General features: G+C 41.8%; 1 pseudogene; it reads left to right on the plus strand.

The window, feature by feature from the left end:
* The window catches only part of LOC133759265 (adenylyl cyclase-associated protein 1-like), an 84,955-nt pseudogene extending 63,985 nt beyond the window's left edge, over window positions 1-20,970 (plus strand).
* The last annotated feature ends 2,753 nt before the right edge of the window (window positions 20,971-23,723 follow it).

Genomic DNA, 23,723 nt, shown 5'->3' on the forward strand with positions numbered 1-23,723 from the left:
TAATTCCTATATGATATTCCATTTATAAATATGCCACACTGGATTAATAGTTCCCTTATTGATAGAAACCTGTGTTGTTTTCATTTTTTCTCTATATTAATACTCTGATGCACTTTGTACACATGTGTTTTTGTATTTTCTCCTTATATTAGGTTTTGCAAAAAAAATTGCAAGAGTAGGCCAAAGAATAAGAATGCTTTAATGATCATACTAAATTTTTCCAGGAAAATTATACCGATTTAACTTTCACTAGCGATATAAGAAAGGACCAATTATACTGCACTCCTGCCAAGACTGAATGTTATTGTTAATTATTATTTTAGATATTTGCTTAAACCCTGTTCTAGAACCTTACACTTCAGTTCTGCACTGGATTATAATTCTTCTGTAACCTCCTGTGCATAAAGAATCAGTCTATGTTACTCACCCTCCCGTGAACAGGGTCCGTTTTATCCATTCATGGGAATCCCACACATCTGCAGATCCTCTGGGTCTTGTGATCCTCTACAATGACATCATCTTTCCAATAGTCGGCAGCCTGTGTCTTGCTGTCTCCATTTGTTACTTCTGTCTGACTAGTTAGCTCTTAATATGTTTGTGAATGCCCAGTGTTCATATAATCTCTGTTGCTTAAAGCTTTAACATAGTACAACACATCCAAGCTGTTACACACAGCACCTTTTTTCCCATGATGTCATTTAACATCACAGCAGAACATCTCATCCATATAGCACAGCTGTGATTTGTTCTTCACTGACATTCACCTCCCAATCCCACCTTTCCTTTTAGCGCTCTTCTTGTCTCCCCAAACCAGCACCTTTTGCAGTTACAAGCAACGATCAAATAGAAAGTTGAAGGTAATACCAAGGAGATCTGAGCCCTCTCTCCCTGGCGCCAGCTGATCAGCCTTCAGCCCATGTTCCCCAGCCCCTTCTGTGCAGGACTCAATGTGTCCTTCCACTTGCTTGCTTACTCCTCTCCACGTCCTGAGTCAGAAGCTCCAGCTTGGTTTTGAGTCAGTGTAGTGTAGGATCACCATTTGTTTTGATTCTACCTGTGAGACTCACGTTGGGTGCTGACTCTGTCTCAGAGCTCTCAGGGTGACTTGAGGCTCTTCTTGTATGCTCCAGTGGCATCATCTGCTCATCGCTGTTACTATTCTTATTCCACTTGATTACCTGATCCAAGGCAGCCATCCCCACTGGAGACGTGAGCTCTAGGAGGCAGGTGCTGCTCTTTTCATCTACACATTGCTGGCAGTGTGTAGTCCACCTACTCTGCACACAGAGGCCACAGTGATCTTTAACAAAAAAAAACATAAATCACTCTTTCCCTTTAATCTACTAATTTTTAGAGAGTTGGTGCTCTACTTTGCTGAGGTCACTACCAGTGTATTTGCTTTTGTTTTTATTTAGTGATTTTCTACCTGTTTTCATATTATATCTGTATCATTGTGAACGCGTAAGACTTTTTAAATATTTTCAATGAGTCAATCAATTGTAGCCGCTATTGTTTTTGATGCTCAAATTACCTTGCACCAGTAGAAGTTCCTTCCAATCAGCTCCTGGGGAACCATTCTGACACAGCCCTATCAGCTTGCGTAGATTCTTTGGTTACTGGAACCACAAGGTTTACCAGGCTCACTGGCTTATTCCAGCTCCACACTTTGAATCAGCCCATCCTCCAAGTCTTGGTCCCTCCCCGTGTTCATGATGCCTGTGTGTCATGGATATTCCTTGACACTGGTCTGGTACTGTTTCTAGGACTTTAGACTGGACAAAAGCAGGGGATGTACATCTGTTTTTACTGTTTTGTATGATTACATTTCAGAAAACAAAACTCCAAGTTGACAACGTACCACTTTTCTTCAGAGGAGAATTTTAATAGGTAAGAATTAATACAATTAATAAATAAAATTAATAAAATTAGAAGCATTAATGAAATAATTAATTCAGGCAATGAATGTCAACAGAAGCTAAAATCATTCAGAAAAAGGATGCTGGGGACATTTACCATAGTTCACCCCATCAGATCCCACTGATCAATTCTAATGTCTCAAAATGAGACAATCAGACATCATGTGCTTCATGATGTAATGCAACAAGACACTTCACTTATGAAATATTCTTGCCAAAAAACATTGAACTTGTATTTAGTCAAGATTTATATCTAACTTAGTTTGCAGGGAAGTAGGAAAACAAACAGATAAATCCAGAATTTGGGACAATTTATAAGACAAAAAGTCAAGGACCAGGAAAAAGAGGAAAGAGATAGTTGTCCTAAATTAAAAGAGGCTTAAAATGTGTCACAATCAAATGTAATGATTATACCTCATTTGGATCCTAATTCAAATAAATCAATTGTACAATTCTTTTCTTTCTTTTTTTTTTTTTTTTGATAATGGGAGAAATGTTAAGAAAGACCGAGCTTAGATGTCACCAATGAGCTTTTGTTCATTTTTGTTAAAGATAATATATATGAACCTTTTAATACATATACAGACATTATATGTGTGTGCATCTGTGTGTATGTGTGTGTATATAAACAATTGTGGTTAAGATGACATGATGGTAGGGATTTGTTGGTTTTTTATTTTTTTATTTTTATTTTTTATTTTTGACAGGCAGAGTGGACAGTGAGAGAGAGAGAGAGACAGAGAGAAAGCTCTTCCTTTGCCGTTGGTTCACCCTCCAGTGGCCGCTGCAGCCTCTGCACTGTGGCCGGCGCACTGCGCTGATCCGAAGCCAGGAGCCAGGTGCTTCTCCTGGTCTCCCATGTGGGTGCAGGGCCCAAGCACTTGGGCCATCCTCCACTGCCTTCCCGGGCCACAGCAGAGAGCTGGACTGGAAGAGGGACAACCGGGACGGAATCCGGCGCCCCGACTGGGACTAGAACCGGGGGTTCTGGCGCCGCAGGCAGAGGATTAGCCTAGTGAGCTGCGGTGCCGGCCAGGGATTTGTTTTAAAATAAGCAGGGAATGATAAGGAAAGAAAAAACACACAAGGAGAAGATGGAAAGCAGGAGCAGGCATAAACTACCAGTTTACTTTCCAAATGTGCACATGCCAGGGCCTGGGGCTGGGCAGAGGTAGGGAGCTTTAACTCGATCCAGGTCTCCCACGTGGACGGCAAGGACCCAATTACTTGAGCCATCACCTGTTACCTCCCAAGGCCTGCACTAGCAGGAAGCTGAAGTCAGCATCCTGGGTTGGAGTCAGGTCCCTAGGTGTACTGATATGGGATGCAGACACGTTAACTGCTAGACTAAACTCTTGATCCCAATATTTTTACTTCTGAAAGTTTTTTAAAAAAATTCACACTAAGTCATTAGATTTGGTCATTTCCCTTTTTGTTTTCTGAATTTAACATGTGTTTATTATGAGAGGGTGTCTATTGGTAGAGATGAGGGAGTAGGAGGGTACTCAGAAAAGTACAAGAAGCAAAGAAAAATCACCCAGGGTCATACTGCCCAAAGATAATTATCATTGCCTTTGAGGTCTATTGTAGTCTGGGCAAAAATGGTCACTATTTTGTACTACCAATGTCAAATCAGTTCAAATGGCTCATGCTTGCTATTTAAAGTGGCACTGCATTACTAGAGAGACAGAATATTCTCTCATAAGTTCACTGGCCATTTATATTTTTATACTATTTATTTATTTATTTAGTAAGTAAAAATTATTAATATGGTTCAGAAGAAACTAAGTTAGCCATTATGCTCACATTAAACAGAGAATGAAGATTTAATTTACTAATAATAAACTTAAAGATTTCCTCAGGGAATATTGTAATAGTTTACCAATGTATAATTCAGAGTCTTTTTTGTAAAAGAGTTTATTTATTTATTTGAGAGGTAGAGTTACAGACAGACAGTGGGAGAGAAGAGAGAAAGGTCTTCCATCCTCTGGTTCACTCCCCAAATGGCTGCAGCAGCCAGAGCTGAGCCAATCCGAGGTCAAGAGCCAGGAAGTTCTTCCGGGTCTCCCATGTAAGTGCAGGGGCCCAAGCACTTGGGCCCTTTTTACTGCTTTCCCAGGCCATCATCAGGGAGCTGGATCGGAAGTGGAGCAGCTGGGACTCAAGAGGGGGCTCATATGGGATGCTGGCGCCACAGACAGGTGCTTAACCTGCTACGTCACAGTGCAGGCCCCAGTTCCAAGAGTCTTATGTTAAATAGTTCTAAAAGAACACCTCCCCTCCCCGCTACAGGAATGTAGGTTTCTTTACACAGTTCTGTCTGTGAGTTACTTGATTTGAAGGTCTTGTGGTCTGTGTTGCAAGCTTCTCTTTCTATTGTTGCTGCATTGCTGCACTGGACTTTGCATAGACAATATGGTGTAACCACTAACAAGAAAACATGAAGCCACTGCTGATGCCAGGCGACTCTGAAGATGCCAATCTCCCTGATTCTCAGGGCGATTGTGCTGCACCACTCACCTAGATGGAGTGTACTGCTCTGCTCCACAGTGTAAATAAGGAATAGGTTGAGAGTTTCAGTTTATCTTGGCTGCAGACTCCTGGAAGAGGACAAAATGGAAAACAAGTCTGGTAAGTAGGGAAATGCGAAAATGTCAGTTACACTTTGATGAAAAAAATACAGCGAATCATTCACAACACATCTTATTAAAGGATTTGCTCCTCCTAGTCAAAACATTTAGTTTCAGAAAGGAGATAGGAGTCCAATGAAACTATAACCAAATATCATCAAGTGTCAGCAAAGCACAAGAGGACTCTCGGTTTGATTGTCAAGGTGTCTCCTCTACGTTCTTGCAGTTTCTCCTCTAAGTTTCCTGCCCCCTTGTTCACTGTCTGCCCTTGTCTCCAGAATGCCATTCTTAAAACCATCCAGTATAAAAGAGCTTCCTCTTCCTCCTTTTATTTTTCTTGGATCTTCCTGAGCTAGACTTCTAGAGGTCATGATTCTAGGAAAACAGAGCACTTTCTGGGAACTGTGAAGTATTTATGTGAGGTTGTGGCAGGTAGGAGACAGACAATACAGACAGAAGTAAAGGTCAGCAGCTCAGTGCTTGAAAGAAATTAGCACAGGAGGAGAGTTAGGGGCAAGGAAGGAGAAAGCCAGGAAGAATTGTGCATCTATTCTGTGTCTCCTTATGATAGGATGCCATTTCATCCTCATAACTCTGGGAGGTAAGCATCCTATCCACTTTTCATAGAACAAGGAATGGAAACTCAGGAAAAAATTTATGTTGCTAAAGGTCATACAGCTAGTATGTGTTGTTATCAAGATTCAATACCGGCTCTGTTCAGCCGCAAAGGCCATGATCTTTCTAAAATCACAATAGCTCCAAAGCATAGAAGAAGGAACTGGATCACGGAGAAATGATAGATTCCAGGATATCAATTTTTGTGAAGTCATAAAAATGGCATTTCTTCAAAGTTATGTAAGAACTCTTATATATTGTATCTCTGACTGTTTTCTCATGAAAATGACAGGGAACAAAGTTCAGACTGTGAAACTGGTACACTCCAGCAAGACTTAAAAAAAACTTGCTCAGGCATTCAAGAGATGGAGTTATTTTTCTTCATTTATTTATTTTAAAGGCAGAATGATGGGGCCAGTGCTACGGCATAGAGGGTTAATGCCCTGGCCTGAGGCGCTGGTATCCCGTATGGGTACCGGTTCTAGTCCCAGCTGCTCCTCTTCAGATCCAGCTCTCTGCTATGGCCTGGGATAGCAGTAGAAGATGGTCCAAGTCCTTGGGCCCCTGCACCCATATAGGACACCTGGAAGAAGCTCCTGGCTCCTGGTTGTGATCGGCGTAGCTCCAGCTGTTGCAGCCATCTGGGGAGTGAGCCAGTGGATGGAAGATGTCTCTCTCGGTCTCTACCTCTCTCTGTGGCTCTGTCTTTCAAGTAAATAAAATAAATCTTTTTTTTAAACTTTTATTTAATGAATATAAATTTCTGAAGTACAGCTTATGGATTACAATGGCTTTTTCTCCCCTATAACTTCCCTCCCATCTCCTGCTCCCTCTCCCATTCCATTCACATCAAGATTCATTTTCAATTCTCTTTATATGCAGAAGATCTTTTTAGCATATATTAAGATTTCCACAGTTTGCACCCACACAGAAACACAAAGCGTAAAGTACTGTTTGAGTACTAGTTATAACATTAAATCACAATGTACAACACATTTAGGATAGAGATCCTACATGAGGAGTAATTGCACAGTGACTCCTGTTGTTGACTTAACAAATTGACACTCTTGTTTATGGTGTCAGTAATCACCCTAGGCTCTTGTCATGAGTTGCCAAGGCTATGGAGGCCTTTTGAGTTCACCAACTCTGATCTTGTTTAGACAAGGTCATAGTCAAAGTGGAAGTTCCCTCCTCTCTTCAGAGAAAGGTATCTCCTTCTTTGATGACCTATTCTTTCCACTGAGATCTCACTCACAGAGATCTTTCATTTAGGTTTTGTTGTTGTTGTTTGTTTGTTTTTTTGCCAGAGTATCTTGGTTTTCCATACCTAAAGTACTGTCATGGGCTCTTCAGCCAGATCTGAATGCCTTAAGGGCTGATTCTGAGGCCAGAGTGCTGTTTAGGACATCTGCCATTCTATGAGTCTGCTGTGTGCATGTGAAGTGGGATACACAGCAGACTCATAAAATAAATCTTAAAAAATAAAATAAAATAAAGGCAGAATGATGGAAGTGAGGGGGAGAGCAAAGGCAGACAGAGAAAGATCTTCCATCCACTGGTTCATTTCTCAAATGCCAACAACAGCCAGGGCTGGACCAAAGTGAAGCCAGGGAGTAGGAACTTCATGTGGGTCTCTCATGTGGATGGTAGGTACCCAGTATCTGGGATCATCTACTGCCTCCCAGGATATGCATTAGCAGGAAGCTGGATTGGAAAGGAAGGTAGGATTTAGCTGCAGGATCTCTGGTAGAGGGTACATGCATCCTAAGAGGCAGCTAAGTTGCTATGCCAAACACACCTCCCCCCCCCTCTTTTAAGTTTATTTGAAGATAGGGTTATTTTAATTCTACTGGAGTGTTTAATTTCCAGAATGGCCTCGACCTGGAGAAAAGAGGCAAAACAGGAAGTAGGGCATGTATTTATCAATTATATCTCCTGGGGGATATTGCACTGAAAAAGAATTTAAGTGTCTCCAAAGCTTGGCAGGTATGATGATTTTATCAGAAATGCCCTCGCCATCAGCTTCCTCAACTGCCTAGAGAGCTCTGATCAATCCTTCAAAGTCCAGCTCTGATACCACGTGCTCCACAACTCAGAGTCAGTCACCTCCTCTGTAACCCTTCTTTTCCTCCAGACTCACGTGGGATCCTGCAGTAAAGCTCCACCACCCTCTGCCCTTGATACCAATGAAGTCCACTGGCCTCCCTGGTCAAGAATGTCATCACAGTCATTGATATCTCAGAATCTTGTCTCTAGAAAGTTTGCATCTCTTTCAAGTCCATAGATAAAGTCTATCCCATCCCCAGACATGTGCACCTTCCTCACTACAGGCTCTGATATTTCCAGCTTTCTCAGTTTAATATTCAGGTTTTCTTTCACTTCAGTGACCCCACAACCTCTTGCTTAAGGGACCTTGTGGCCCGTTATTCTCACCACTCTGAAAAACCAACTGCCATCCAATTTTTCCATTGCTATGTTAGCCAGAAAAATAATAAGCCTGGATCAACCCACTCATTCACCTTCTCATTGCCGCAACTGAGTTTCTAAATGCTAAAAAACAGATAACATACCTGCACAGATTAGTGACAATAGAAATTCATTCCTTTAAACCTTTTTTTTTTTTTTTTTTGACAGGCAGAGTGGATAGTGAGAGAGAGAGAGAGAGAGAGACAGAAAGGTCTTCCTTTTTGCCATTGGTTCACTCTCCAATGGCCGCTGCAGCCAGCGCATCTCGCTGATCTGAAGCCAGGAGCCAGGTGCTTCTCCTGGTCTCCCATGCGGGTGCAGAGCCCAAGGAGTTGGGCCATCCTCCACTGCCTTCTCGGGCCATAGCAGAGAGCTGGCCTGCAAGAGGGGCAACCGGGATAGAATCCATCCGGCGCCCCAACTGGGACTAGAACCCGGTGTGCCGGCGCTGCAAGGCGGAGGATTAGCCTGTTAAGCCATGGTGCCAGCCTCATTCCTTTAAATCTTAAACTGAGCTCTGAGAGCCATATAGCAGCCCTACCTGGAAGCCCAGCCAGTGTTCATTCCATCTCATGGCTTCAGACCCTCTCTATATAATGATAATCTCCAAACCAAACCTTCAAATCTGCTTCCTCACCTAACTTCTAAACTATATATGTGCTTTCTAATTTACATTTCCATGCCAATGTCCAACATATAGTGCAAATTCAATATTTTTGAAACCGTTCACCATTATTCTTTTGCCACACCTCAGAAAATGGTATCTGCATCTACTCATTTTCCCAAGCTAGAAACCTGGAATTTATCTTGGATTTCTCCCTCGTCTTGTCTTACCACATGAACCATTCAGATTCTACCTGCTTTACATCTTGAACTCATCTCCTTTTGGCCAATCTCACAACGGATTTCACACCTAAATTACTGGAATGGTTCACAAATAGTCTTTCTAGAAATATTCCTGCCTTCTTCCACCATACCTTCAATCTATTTTCTTATTTTTAAAAATATTTTATTTATTTAAAGGGTGGAAGGGAGGGCAGGAGAGAGAGGGAGAGAGAGAGAGAGAAAACGAACGAGCTCTCCCACCCATTAATTCACTTCTCAAATGCCCACAATAACTGGGGCTAGGCTAGGGTGAAGCTGGGAAGTGAGAGCTCCAACTGGGTTCCTTACGTGGGTGGCAGGGACCCAATCACTTGAATCAACTCTTCCCTTTCAGGATGTGCATTAGGAGGAAATTGGAATCAGAAATGGAGCTGGAACTCAAACCAGGCACTATGATATCGGATATGGGCATCCCAAGTGGCAGCTTAAGCTCTTTGCCAAACTCCCTTCCCCAGTCTATATTTATAGCATCATCATGAGTCACAAATCAGATAATACAACTCTCTTCCTACCCTCAAAATCTTTTGATGTAGCCATGGAAGATTATTATTATTATTTAACTACTGAAGGACAAGATAAAAAGTTTTTGAAATGTAAGGACATGTATGGAATTTAACACTGGGGGCTAGCATTGTGAAGTAGTCGGTAAAGCTGCTATCTGTATTGCCAGCATTCCATATGGGCACCAATTCATGCCCTAGCTGCTCTGCTTCCTAGCCAGCTTCTTGCTAATGTCCTTAGAAAACAACAGAAGATGGCCCACATATTTGTTTGGTCCCCTACTACCCTCATGAGAGACCTAGAAGAAGCTCGTGGCTCCTGGCTTCAGCCTGGCCCAGCGCTGGCTGTTATGACCATTTGGGGAGTGAACCAGCACATGGAAGATCTCTCTCTCTCTCTCTCTCTCTCTCTCTCTCTCTCTCTTTCTCTCTATCTATCTCTATCTCTCCCTCTCTCTCTGTAACTCTTTCAAATAAATAAATAAATCATTACAAAAAAAAAAAAAGAATTTAACACTGAATGATAAAACCCTAACTCCTTTGACAGAACACAAGGATCTTTTTGAATTTTCTGCTAACTTTTACAATAATGTCTTGGCCATCATATTCTACTCACTAGCCATACTGAAATATTTCTGTTTCCAGGAAACTGCCACATTCATGTTTTCTCCACATTAGTATTCAAGCGATTCACTCTATCTTATTCTAAGTATTCAAATTTCATTTTGTTTATCATCTCCTAAAAAAAATCAATTAGCTTTCCAAAAGTCGGGCAACTCCTATAGAAGCATTTTTGTAATATCATTTATCATATGGCATAATATTCTTCTGTTCATTTGTCTCTCCAACAGCATGCTTTGAAAGCAAATATATTTGGCTTTACATCTTACATATCATTCATCTTTGAACCCATTTTCAGTACCTGGCTTTGAAGTATGTCCAAAAAAGAATATAGAAAGAGCCTGAAGCAAAGTATAAAAAATAATTTTAAAAATTTTAATTTCCATTTATTTATTATTCTATCATGTCCTATCCCTAAACTTAGTGGTTTAAAACTACAATTTATTTCTCTAATATTTCTGTGTGTTTAGCTGGGTGGTTCTTTACAGGATATCTCATATAGGTGCTACCAGGCTACTGGGACTGAAGTGATCTGAAGACTGAAATGGGCTTGATAGTCAAGATGGCTGACTCATACAGCCAACTGTTGGTTTTGCAATCAACTGCAGTATCTGTGGAGCATCTGTATGTGTTCTGCAATGTGACTGGACTTCTCATACCATGGTAGATGGTCTCCAAGAGCATCCCATGAGAAATTTTCATTAAGTCCAGGTGCAAGTTGCAGGGATTCTTAAGTAGTGTCATTTCTACCTCAACTGTTTTGATCAAGCAAGAATCTAAGTCAACCCAGATTCAAGGTTAGAGAAATTAGAATTCATCTTGTCATATGAGATTGGCACACAGGTGTAAAGGGGGAAGGAATTAATAGCAGCTATCTTTAGGAAAAAAAACAACAACATAATTTGGAATGAAAGACTTTAAGTAATTCATTAAAATATATTCCTATCCAAAACTTTTACTTTTTATCAGTTTGGCTATTTTACTCTTAAGAAGTATTTCCACTAATGAAGTGAGCAGGATTATATGAAAAGGTAATTGTCAATGAAGTACCTAGTACTTCCACTATCCTATAAAAATTTTAACCTGATCACTAAAACAAGATGAGTGAATGACTTGTGTTTCCATTATCTGTTTATTCTTAAGTGGCATTAAAATAAAAATATTTGAGAAACTAGTCAGTCCTCAATTTTTCTCTTCATTTGACTTGGCAATTTTATCATTTTTATATGAGAAGGTTAACTTCAGAAAACAAATTTCTCTTTGGATGTGAATTTCTATAAAATAATGATTAATGATTCTGTCTTATTTTAAAATTTAAAATTATCTTCCCTATTCATAAATGTGAATAAGTACCCCATAGAATTGTGTATTCAACATCATTTATTTTTCATTTAGGAGTGAATTTTTAGTAGCCACTGACACCTACACTGGTATGGAGCATGGCTATTACTTAACTTTTGGAGTCATAGTTTTGCATGGAAAGAAAAGTATCCATTGTCCATTGGATGAAAGCATATTGATTCCAGATGTGGAGTTGGAATAGGTTTTACTCTGTCACAATCACAAAAGGGGTAAATATAATATTTACAAGAGTTATCCCTTGGCCGGCGCCGCGGCTCAATAGGCTAATCCTCTGCCTGCGGCACCGGCACACCGGGTTCTAGTCCTGGTTGGGGTGCCGGATTCTGTCCCGGTTGCCCCTCTTCCAGGCCAGCTCTCTGCTGTGGCCAGGGAGTGCAGTGGAGGATGGCCCAAGTCTTTGGGCCCTGCACCCCATGGGAGACCAGGAGAAGCACCTGGTTCCTGGCTTCGGATCAGTGCGGTGCGCCAGCCTCAGTGCGCTGGCCGCAGTGGCCATTGTGGGGTGAACCAACGGCAGAGGAAGACCTTTCTCTCTGTCTCTCTCACTGTCCACTTTGCCTGTCCAAAAAAAAAAAAAAAAAAAAAAAAGTCATCCCTGTCTTCTAAAAGAAATGACATAGTTTAATATCAATGAATCCTTATAGTGCTCTCCTTCATTGATATAAGAGGAATGAAGAAACGAAAATGAGAAAACCTCAGTCTCTAGGTCTTCAGGACCACTGATGCCTGAGGCAGGAGGGAGTAGCTCAGGCTGGGCTGATAATCGTTGAGTCTGTGGACAGGGGAGCAGGCAGGAGGGAGATGGCGGACTCTGCCTTCTTCCAGGAGAAGGTTTCCTCAGGGCTGCAAAGTGTCCACAGTCAGTGCATCACATAAGTCATCCCTCATGCTTCACCTCATTCCTCACTTTCCATGACCCTCTTGAGCCTTTCTTAAGAGGTAATAACATGGAGACCTGAAAAAATGTAGAAGTGGAGTGTGTGCTGAGGGAGGGAAGAAAGCTATGGGCACTGTATGAAACCCTTCACCATCTCCAACTTTCAGCAAGTGCTCTACAAACAAAGGTCTTATGTGAGTTGAGTTTTCAGGGGTGAAGGGATTGCATTCCACAGCTTGGGCATTATAGTACAGAAGCACCATGGGTGGAGGAGTCCCATGCGACCAGAAGTGGCAAGGCGGAAGGTGGGCAGCACATTCATCACTCCTCCTTTCCTTCTCTTCCCTTTTTTTTTTCTATTAATGTATTTGACAGGTAGAGTTATAGACAAGAGAGACAGAGAGAAAGGTCTTCCTTCTGTTGGTTCACCCCCCAAATGGCCACTATGGCTGACGCACTGTGCCGATCCGAAGCCAGGAGTCAGGTGCTTCCTCCCGGTCTCCCAGGTGGGTGCAGGGCCCAAGCACTTGGGCCATCCTCCACTGCACTCCCAGGCCATAGCAGAGAGCTGGCCTGGAAGAGGAGCAACCAGCACTAGAACCCAGCGCCCATAAGGGATGCCAGTGCCGCAGGCGGAGGATTAACCAAGTGAGCCATGGCACTGGCCCTCTTCCCTTTCAAAATGTTCTCTGGGAAAGATTGAGAGGTTTTCACTACTAATCTCATTTCAATCTCAATGGGCAGGGTAACTCAGCCCACAAAGGGCCTACAGTTATTTATTTTGCTCTAATTCTCTTGGGCTTTGCATTCCTTGACTGTAGAAATTTAGGGGTAATTTGTCTATGATTCCTCATGCTTTTTTTTGCCAAAATGTATACATATGCTAAATCTTATTGAGATTGTTGTAAAAAAGAGGAAAGGAAAAAAGGAAAGAATGAAGGAAGGGAGGGAGGGAGAGAAGGAAGAAGGGAAGGAGAGAGAGAGAGAAGAGGATTCTATGAGCCTTTGAATTACTAAAGAGTGTAGAATCCAAAAACACAATTTTTGAGCCCTAAGATACCACTTTATAAAGGATAAAAGTAAATATGAAAAAAGTGTCCCATGAGTAACTGATGAAAAATCTTGAGTTTTAGATACACAAGAGGAAAGAAAAATATCAGAAATTCCTTTTAGCTACATACATTAGGAAAGACATAGGTTATGTATGAATATGAATCAGTCTGGAGTTAAAAGAAGGTTATGGCAATGCTAACAATGTGAACATTAACAAAGACTCCAAACTAAAAATTAATAGTGCTCCGGCGCCGTGGCTCAATAGGCTAATCCTCCGCCTTGCGGCGCCGGCACACCGGGTTCTAGTCCCGGTCGGGGAACCGATCCTGTCCCGGTTGCCCCTCTTCCAGGCCAGCTCTCTGCTGTGGCCCGGGAGTGCAGTGGAGGATGGCCCAAGTGTTTGGGCTCTGCACCCCATGGGAGACCAGGATAAGCACCTGGCTCCTGCCATCGGAACAGCGCGGTGCGCCGGCCGCAGCGCGCTACCGCGGCGGCCATTGGAGGGTGAACCAACGGCAAAAGGAAGACCTTTCTCTCTGTCTCTCTCTCTCTCACTGTCCACTCTGCCTGTCAAAAAAAAAAAAAAATTCATAGTGCTTACATAATACATCTACATATACCTACAGGTAGGTAGATCTCTCTTGGCATATTACAGAAATTTGCAAAGCAATATTTGACATGCAAATTATTTCATAGTCTTTATGTACCAACAGGCAGAGGTGTTAATGTAGTACTTGGACCTGTGTGGAGGCAACTACAGAGCAAGATCTGCCATTGTCATAATGCAAGAACATTTCCTCAATTGGTGAATGACAGGACCCCAGTAGGATGCTATATACTCAGGAGCAATGAAAAGCACTTTGAGACCTGAAAATGATCCCACACAATTCACTCAGTAGTACAGGCTGCACTTCAAACACAGAGTTCAAAAAAGAGAACATGGCTTTTTTCTGTGGAATCCACAGAGCCTGGAGATGCCAAAAGAAACCCAAGAACCAATCTCCACAGGAAAACCATTAAAGCATTACTTTCAATACAGACAATAATGATGGATAGAGAACTAGTCAAAAACAAGTACATTATCATGAAAATATCAGAATTACCCTCTCTAGGTAGTCTATGTGAAGTCACTTTGAAAAAACAAAAGCAAGTTTATAGCAACTTTGGTGAATATCCCTATTGCTAGTAAGTAAAATTCACTTCAAATAAAAAAATTCAACTGAATTGAAAGTTTTGGTCTGTTTGAGTCAATATGACTCATCTACATGACTCCACATTTCTTTAGAGCCTAAAAATTCTGGTTTTGATTCAGAAGACTTCTATATCAGAGTTGCTAAACTGGTCCAATCCTTTTTCCTCAGCTTTCCAATATACCCTGTTGCACTCTGCCCTCCCAGCCTCCAGCCCCCAGCTCTTCTCTATTTATCTGGGTCCTACACAACCTTCAACGAAGATTTAGTCTTCCAGTCACATCCTTTTTGAATATCACCTTCTCAAATATCACCACAGGAGTCTTAACTCTATGGACCACTCACGAGGCAAGAAGCACCTTGTAGAATAGTGATCTGAGCTTGAACCTAGATGTTGATCATTGCCTAAAATTCCCTGCTTCACTCTAAGGCCATGCCTACTGGGACTATGAGATTCAGATTATGGTAGAAAAGCAAGAATTCCAAATTGGCTGCACCTTCTGTGCTACCAGCCCCAGCCTGTTTTTATCCTAGCACAATGATAGAAGATAAATACTGTCTGGCAAACCACCGATCCTCCTGTGTATGGAGAGGATAACTGAGAGATTCAGCCAACCATCTTTCATCATTTCTACTTTTAAAAAAACCTATTATTATATATAATCACAGTTGAACCAAGTATACTTAACATAACTATCCTTAAGCCTGATTTGTTTTACTGTAACTGAAATGCATAGTCTTAGACCATAATATTCTAAGACTGGATGGGAACTTGGAGATCTATTATTCCAAATATTGGCTTTAATATAAGAGAGAATTGAGGCCTAGAAAGAGTTCAGGGTTTTCCCAGAGTCCCGTAGGCATGCAGTGAAGGAGCCAAGACTCAGACTCGTGTATTCTGATTCGTTTGCCATCCTCCTCTTATTGCTTTCTCCACTCAAGTATTTACTGGGAAATACATTCCCATTCTGTTACTCTAACACAGCATTGCCTCAGTCAACAAGTCTGAATTCTTGCACAAACCATCCCCATTTTCTTTGCTCCACCAGAGGTCTTGACAAAGAGCAAAATGGAGGTGGTGAGTGGAAACAGGGAACAGAACCCGGTCAGACAACACTCTGCAGGTATGCAGTGTTCAGTGGATTAAATGTGTTTTGAAAAATAGATTTTTGGGGCCAGCATTGTGGCATAGTGGGAAGAGCAGCCACCTACAACACTGGCATCCCATATAGGTGCCAGTTCCAGTCCCGGCTGCTACACTTCCAATCCAGCTCCCTTTAACGTGACTGGGAAAGCAGTAGAGGATGGTCCAAGTCCTTGGGCCTGTGAACTCGTGTGGGAGACCCTGAAGAAGCTCCTGGCTCCTGTCTTCAGCCTGTCCCAGCGCTGGTTATTGTGTGTGTGTGTGCGTGAGCGCGTGTGTGTCTGTAGCTGTGCCTTTCAAGTTAATAAAACAAAGCTTTTAAAAAATAGATCCTAATACACATAGTAGGTCAATAATGACAATATGTCTTCCCATCCCCCAGTGCAGAAATTTTGATAACCAGGTATAAAAACCAGCAGAGCACCCAAATTCTCAGGGAAATGACAAGTAGTGATGGTGACTGAAATAGTTTTTTGTTTTGTTTTGTTTTTAAATAAGTGTGTATGGCTTGAAATATGAAAAATTGAAAACCTTCCTTTAGAGAATTGTTTATTCCATCAGGGTACTGGGACCAATGTTTCACCACGGTTGCAGTTGTATATGCTGAATATAGATTTTCTAGTGCATGGATTTCTATAGCTCTGTACTGAAGCCCTACAGGAGTAGCCTAACAGCACAGATTATATAATCTGTACATTAATACTTCTTAAAGCTGAGTTTAAAATATGGAAAATGAAATTCTAGAAGTTAAGAGAATAGAGATTAGCAAGCCTTTACTCTGGTACCAGATTATTTCTGATATGTTAAAAAGATAACTTTCCAATTTCTAATTCATTCTCTTCTTTACTCTCTAAGAAAATTATTTCCATGGTAGACCTTTAAAATAATTGTTCTCATTTGCATACTAATTAGACTACAACAGATAATCTGTAAAAGCAAAAAGAAAATGCAGTTTCTCAAATACAGAGATATAAAAATAATGACTTTGAGTACATATTCTGTTCCAGATACTTGGCAAGATAATTTTTTGGTTTTGTTTAAATTTTTTAATAATTTTTAAAAAATATTATTTTATTTATTTTAAAGGCAGAGAGGTAAAGAGAAAGACAGAGACAGATAGAGAGCTTCCATCCACTTGTTCATTCCCCAAATACTTGCAACAGCCAGAGCTGGTCTGGGCTGAAGTCAGGAACCCTGAACTCCATCCGGGTCTCCCACAGGTGTAACAGAGACCCAGCAACTTGAACCATCACCTGCTGCTTCCTAGGCTCTGCAGTAGCAGAAAGTTGGAATTAGAAGCAGAACTGGGACTCAAACCCAGGCACTCCCATACTGATGCAGGCATCCCAAGCAGTATCTTAACCACTGCACCAAATGTCTGCCCCTACTTTCAGGTATATCATTTCTGAACCTCGGAATGATATTGAAAAGTAAATATTATTAAACCGTTTCACAGAAGAGAATCATAGAATTTTGTTGGCTCGAATTCTGGATGGTAAAGAGTGGAGGAATGAATCAAACCTACCACTGCAGGGCTCTGCCTTTTATTTATCTTATGCAGCCTTCCTAACAAGAGGCAATGAAAATAGATTTAACTTTAGATTTATATACAGAAGATGTAGGCTGGGACTCAGGTCTTAGTTGTAAATGCCTAGCATTTAGATAAAATGTATGGTTTCTTGCACTTTATTTTCTTCATCTATGAAATGGGAATGCTAGCCACTTCCTCTAGGGATGTTGTGAGTATATTTAATACTCATTTAGAACCCCTCTGATTTGTGAAGGTTGCAGAAAGCAATTAGAGGAAAGGTGTTTGAGTGGGTAATGACACTCAGTGTTGGCTTATATGAACCACAGCCTCCAACCAACCACTCAAACTTGCTGTTGGGAACTGTGGGACATGGCATGTCTAAGTCAACATGTGCAATGCATGAGAATACTAGGTATTAACATTCTTAGGAACTCTGCAAAGCTCAATGCCTAAATAAAATCATTCTTGGACATCAAGTTTTCCTAGAACAGCCTTGCAAAATTTCAGAAGCCCAAAAATGTCTTCAGATCTCAATTTAGGAAATGAAGAACCTTGAAGACTAATAGGACAAAGTCTAGGCAGTATACCCTACCTGATTTATGAAGAACCATGGCAGTTATATAGGATAAGATCTTAGTTCTGCAAATGAGGAAAGCATGATCTGGGTTCCCAGCTAATCAGTAGCAGAGCTGAGACAAAAACCCAGAAATGGGGCCTGGCCTCTTCCCTCTCCTGTTCCCTCTCTTGCTTTTTACTAAGATCTATTTTCATTTAACTTTATATACAGAGTGTTAACTCTATTCTAGGTAAAGAGTTCAACACTTTGTATGAGAAAGAAAAAGAGAAGGAGGAAAAAAAATTGTTCCTCAACAGTCCAGACAAGGGCTATTCAAAATCATTGTATCTCGAAGGTCAATTCATTTATTTTTAAAACAGATTTATTTATTTATTTGAAAGGCAGGGTGCTGGTTTGGAAATGGAGCATCTGAGACTAAACCAGCATACGAGATGCTGGAGTCACAGGCGGCAGCTTAACTTGCTGCACCACAGCACCAGTCCCAATTCAATTCATTTCTGACACTGCCTACATGGAGACAGGCCCCTCAGGTAGAGGGATAAGTTTCTCCAAGGTTTTTCCCTTTCCCACTTCAGACATCAATCATGAGTCCCAAGTTGTTTTGCCGGTGCTTCTGAATGACCAGCTATAAATTGCATCTCGTTGGGGCTGGTGCCATGGTGAAGCAGGTAAAGATACCACCTGCAGCACCAGCATCCCATATGGGCACCAGTCCCAGTCCCCGCTGCTCCACTTCCAATGCAGCTCTCTGCTATGGTCTGGGAAAGCAGTAGAACATAGCCGAAGCACTTGGGCCCCTGCACTCATGCAGGAGACCTAGGAAAAGCCCCTGGCTCCTGACTTTGGATTGGCTCAGCTCCAGCCATTGTGGCCATTTAGGGAGTGAACCAGCGGATGGAAGACCTCTCTCTCTCTCTCTCTCCTCCTCCCTCCCTCTGCCTCTGTAACTCTGCCTTTCAATAAGTAATAAATAATAAGTAATAAATAAGTAAATAAATAAGTAAATCTTTAAAAAAATTTGTATCTCCTCCTTAGGTTTGATTAATGTCCTTGAATGGCCCACAGACATCAGGGGAAAAGGGCCAATATTGTGGCACAGAAAGTTAAATTGCTGCCAACAATGCCAATATCTAATATCAGAGTGATGGTTGGATTCCCTGCTCTTCTGCTTTCCATCCAGCTCCCTGCTAATATCCCTGGGAAAGCAGCTGATGATGGCCCAAGTTCTTAGGCCCCTGGATGGAGCTGCTAGCTTTGGCCTGACCCAGCCCTGGACATTGCAGCCATCTAGGGAGTGAACCAGCAGATGGAAGACCTCGTTCTCTTTCTCTTTCTGTCACTCCCTCTCTCTGTGTCACTCTGCCTTTCAAGAAAATAAAATATATCATTTAAAAAATTAAAAAAAGAAACCAGGGAAGCATATTTCCTGGTTAATTATAAGGGATGTTACAATGCACATACATGAAGAGAGTTCATTGCATCGACATGATTGAATCAATGACAATTGTGTCAAAACGTGATTGAACCAAAAGGCTATAACCTTATGCTAACACAGTGAGTGGGGAAACCCAGCAAGTCCTATCTGTTCAAATTCTTCCTGGCCTTTCTGGGAAGCAATCTTTCCTCTAGGGTATGATACAAAACTGCTTCTAAAATGGGGGTCTTACAGACTACTGTCAGATAGGTCATATAATTCCTTTACGGCCAACTCCAAGACCAAAAGGCTGGAAAAGATTAGAGTATGGCCCACCTTGGAGAAGAGAAATTCTAGTTTCTATGACCTGTCTTTGGGAAGGAGTTATGAGCCAGGAATCACAGATGAAAACTTAAACATACATCAAAATATCACAGTGACCTTGGGATGGCTGCCTCTTATCCGTGCCTCTGTGCCTTCATCCATAATATGGGGATTATATTGATAATCATTTCTTAGATATCATGAGGATAATAAGTGAAAAGTTCTTATCCCAGCACCGGAGATTGCTCACTAGTTTTTGGTTTTTGCATAACCACTCTCAAGCCTCTACATGCCGTAAAGCCCAGTATTGTGGTTACTGCACCCCTCCGCCTGTGGACAACCCCAATCAGCAAGGGACTCTACCAGAAGACAACGTGGGCATAGCTTGTGAAGATCCTGTTAGTGGTCAGTCTTCTGACTCCTGCGGTATCCAGAGTTTGGAGCAATTGTAACATACTGGGATGAGCTTAAATTTAGACAGAGAGAAGAAGTTGAAGCACTCCTTCTGAGCTTTTGAGTTCCAGATCCACTTTCTCCACATACAAATTGGAACATAAACTCCCATTCTTTTTAACTTTGTGTTAATCAAGTGTCAACTTTATTATACAAATTTCAAGCAAAAAGCAGGAATAATGGTGATTTTCTCCTTGTGTCGGTAAGCCACAGCTTTTCATTTGAGTGGCTTTTTACTTCCTTCTCACACTCAGCACCTGGGAGACTTAGTGTCAGGAATAATAAGCTAGGGGCCGGCACTGTGGCATAGTGGGTAAAGACGCCACCTGCAGGTTGGCATCCCATATGTGGGCCGTTTTGAGTCCCAGCTGCTCCACTTCCAATCCAGCTCTCTGCTATGGCCTGGGAAGGCAGTAGAAGATGGCCCAAATCCTGCTACTTTGCCAAACTCAAATCCCTGGGCCCTTGCACCTGTGTAGGAGATCCAGAAAAAGTTCCTGGCTCCCAGCTCCTGGCTCCTGGCTTCAGATAGGTGCAGCTCTGGCTGGCCGTTGCGGCCAAATGAGGAGTAAACCAGTGGATGGAAGACTTCTCTCGATCTCTGCCTCTCCTTCCCTCTCTGTGTAACTCTGACTTTTTTCAAATAAATAAATAAATCTTTTTTAAAAAGGAATAATGAGCTTTCTATTAATTACATCCAATCTCATGGCCATGAACTTGGATATTTGCTCATGTCTAACAAGGAAAACATGGTCCGTGCTAGAACACAAAATCTTTTATAAATAAATTACAAAAGTCTTTTCAATAGCCAGCTTGTTCTTTCTACGTGGGAGCTTAGAATGGGATTATGTTAAAGCTATGCTAGCCAGCTACCTGCTTTGCGTACTGTCTTGAGAACTTACCCTTTGATTCCATGCTTCTTTCAAAAGTGTCAAAGCACTAGGCAAATATTACTGATCAAGCTGGTTTGATGATGTCTTGAAATCAGCTTTTATTTTCTTTTGTGGCACAGTCACATCTATTATCAGAGCTATGATTTATGAGACGTGAGAACTCTTGGCAGAAATCCCACATGAGACTTTTCAGTAGGTAAGTCAAGGGCTGCAAAACTTCCTTCTGGATGCCTACAGAAAAGATATTGAGTACTTTATCTGTTATTTTCCTTTGCTGTGGTTTCCTTAGAGTCATCAGACAAGAGGTGCACATCTACATACCTGCTTAGAACTTTAAGATATGAAGGCCCTCATGGCAGGAGCCATTGAGGCTGTACTGTAGACATGTCGGCATCTAACTCTCAGCTATTTAAGTTCAATTTGTGAATCTTACGGGCAGGATTAGCCCCGCACGCCTGTGCAGGCTCCACCAAGCCCACATTTCTACCCAAGCTGGGTCATGAGATCTGTACGGCCTGATGTGGGAGCAAGAGTTATGAACATCTGTACCACAAGATACTCTTACCACCACATTTTAGTTCCCCTGTCCTCTCCCCCTCTCCTCCCCATTCAGTTCCCCATTTCACAGGCCCAGAAGTCCCAGTAGCTTCCTCTCAGCAATCCCACTGGGAGAAGCTGGCCAAACTGTGGGAGAAGACAGGTGGCAGGGAGGTGTCAACATTGCCCTCTTTTAGGGGTTTCACCTCCTGAAAGGTTGAGAACAATGACAACAAAAGCCAATTAGAGACTGATTAGCTATTTATACACTCCACACAATGGTAAATGTTCTCTGCTGGTAACTCTTGCTTCGTCCAAGTAAGTAAGAATTGGAAGATCTAGGGGTAGAGCGATTACCTGAATCCAACAGCAATTCATGCTATATGGTTGAGTCATCAGAATGTACATACAGACGCTCAGACACCAAACCACCTAGCTCATGTAGTTGTAGCTGGCTCTACTTCATCATTCATTCAGAAATACTCACTGAAGGGCAGTGTGTGGCACAGTGGTTAAGTTGCAGCTTTGGATTCCTGCATGTCATATCAAAGTGCCTGGCTTGCGTCCTGACTATCATACTCCCAATGCAGCTTCCTGATAATGTGCATCCCAGGAAGCAGCACACAATAGCTCAAATACTTGGGTTCCTGCCATCCTTCTGAGAGACTTGAATGGAGTTCAGGGATCTTGGCTTTGGCCTGACTCAGCCCCTGGTGTTGTGAGCATTTGGAGAGTGACCCAGAGGTTAAAAGACTTCTCTGTGTCTCTCTGCCTTTCAAGTAGAAAATGAAAATAAATCAAAAATTTTTACTAAGATTTTTACTAAGATCCTGCTCTGTGCTAGGCTCTGCAAGGTCTGCAGAATTTAGGGATGACTGACACAAAATCTTGCCCTTGAGAGCACTCCAATTTGAGGCAGAGGAATAGAAGTATTAAACACAATTACATGTGGCTGCCTGGTACCCAGGGCTGTGTTGTCAACTAAACTGAAGACTTCCCAGGGCTTCCTAAATCAGCTAATCATTCTCAAGTGACGATTACTGCACATGTAGAGTCACTCTCAACAATTAGCTATCCAAGCACTAGCACTTCAATCCCTTCATTCAGCTGCAGCTATTCCCAAAGACAAGTCTTGTCATGAACAGCATTCTTCTAGCAAGAATCCAACACGTTCCACAGTTTCTTCCATTTTCAATCTGTCATGAAGTCTGACTCTGCTGAATAAGAGAAGTAGTTTTGCTTGTAACTGAATCTTTGCTCAAGTTTTAACTGGAAACCCTAGGTGATTTATCTTGTTATTAACCAAGGATTTAAAGATCCTAGGAACTTGCAGACTATAAAATTGCCCTTAGGAGATTAAATATTAAAAATAAAAACAGTATAGCTTTTTTATGCTGAAAATGCATATTGTAAATCTAAAGTAAGCCAGATATTTGGGAAGGAAATAAGGAATACAATGGGAAATAAACACAATTCAGTGAAGGAGATAGACAGATGGATTGATTATAAGTGCTATCAATATCAATGGTATAAAGTAGGCTATAGTCACATGAAATGGTAGGGAAGATAGAGAAAAACTGTTCGGGACACAGGAATACCATGTGCAAAGGCCCAAACATGACAGCATGCAGAGGACACTGCTAAGACTAAAAGGAAAATATTGCTTATGGCTGAACACGGAATCAAACCTTGGATATAGCCACGGATGAAACTGAATATTTAAGTGGGAAATTTGACATTCTTATGGCCTATCCCCAAAACAGATCTAACTGTAGATATAAAATCCTTTGTACACTTAGCTTGAGTGACATCCCCTACAACCACAAACAAGAACCTTCAAGACCCTCACCCTTACTGCTGATTAGAGGAGCACCTACTTTTCATTAATAAATCTGCAGGAATAATACCATAAAAATCTGTGTTTTCTTTGCAAGTAGATTCTTTTTTCTAACAAACAAAGCACACAACTATAATGAATTGTGTCTGAAGCGTTGCATCTGAAGTGCTGGCATCCCATATGGGTTCCAGTTTGAGTCCTGGCTGCTCCACTTCCAATCCAACTCCCTGCCAACAGCCTGAGAAAGCAGCAGAAGATGGTCCAAGTCCTTGGGTCTCTGCACCCATGGAGAAGACTGAAATGAAGTTCCTGGCTCCTTGCTTCATCCTGGCCCAGCCCTGGCTGTTGTGGACATTTGGGCAATGAATCAGCAGGTAGAAGCTCTCTCTTCTCCCTTCTCCCTTCTGCCTTCTCCCTTCTCTCTCTCTCTCTCTCTCTCTCCCCCCTCCCCCTCCATCCTTCCCTCCCTCCCACCCTCTCTGTTACTCTGAATTTCAAATAAATAAAAGAAAAGAAATGGATTCTGGTTCCTTGACAAGAAAGGACTCCTTTCCTGAAAAATGACCAAGATGCCCTCAGCGTGTGGATTTGCAACCAGTAAGGGCAGAGAGCAGAACAGCTAGCTACACATGCCCTAAAAAAGATTTCAGAGCAGGCTCACTTGATCCAGTACTTGATCAATAAGGTGGATCTAGGAAGAAGGAAGCTGGGGCTACACCAACTTTCAGCATTAACTTCTTAAACTTTTTTCAAGGAATTAAGGGACTCTGCCCTTCACTTTTCAGCCATATAAGAAAATAACACTACTTTAGTTTTTTAAGTATTTTGTGGATTAGGAAGTACTTTCAAATGCATTTTCCAGCCCAGTCTTCATGAGAACCCAATGAACTAAGATTTC

Source organism: Lepus europaeus, chromosome 5 (genome assembly GCF_033115175.1).
Source record: "Lepus europaeus isolate LE1 chromosome 5, mLepTim1.pri, whole genome shotgun sequence".
In the NCBI taxonomy this organism is placed as follows: Eukaryota; Metazoa; Chordata; class Mammalia; order Lagomorpha; family Leporidae; genus Lepus; species Lepus europaeus.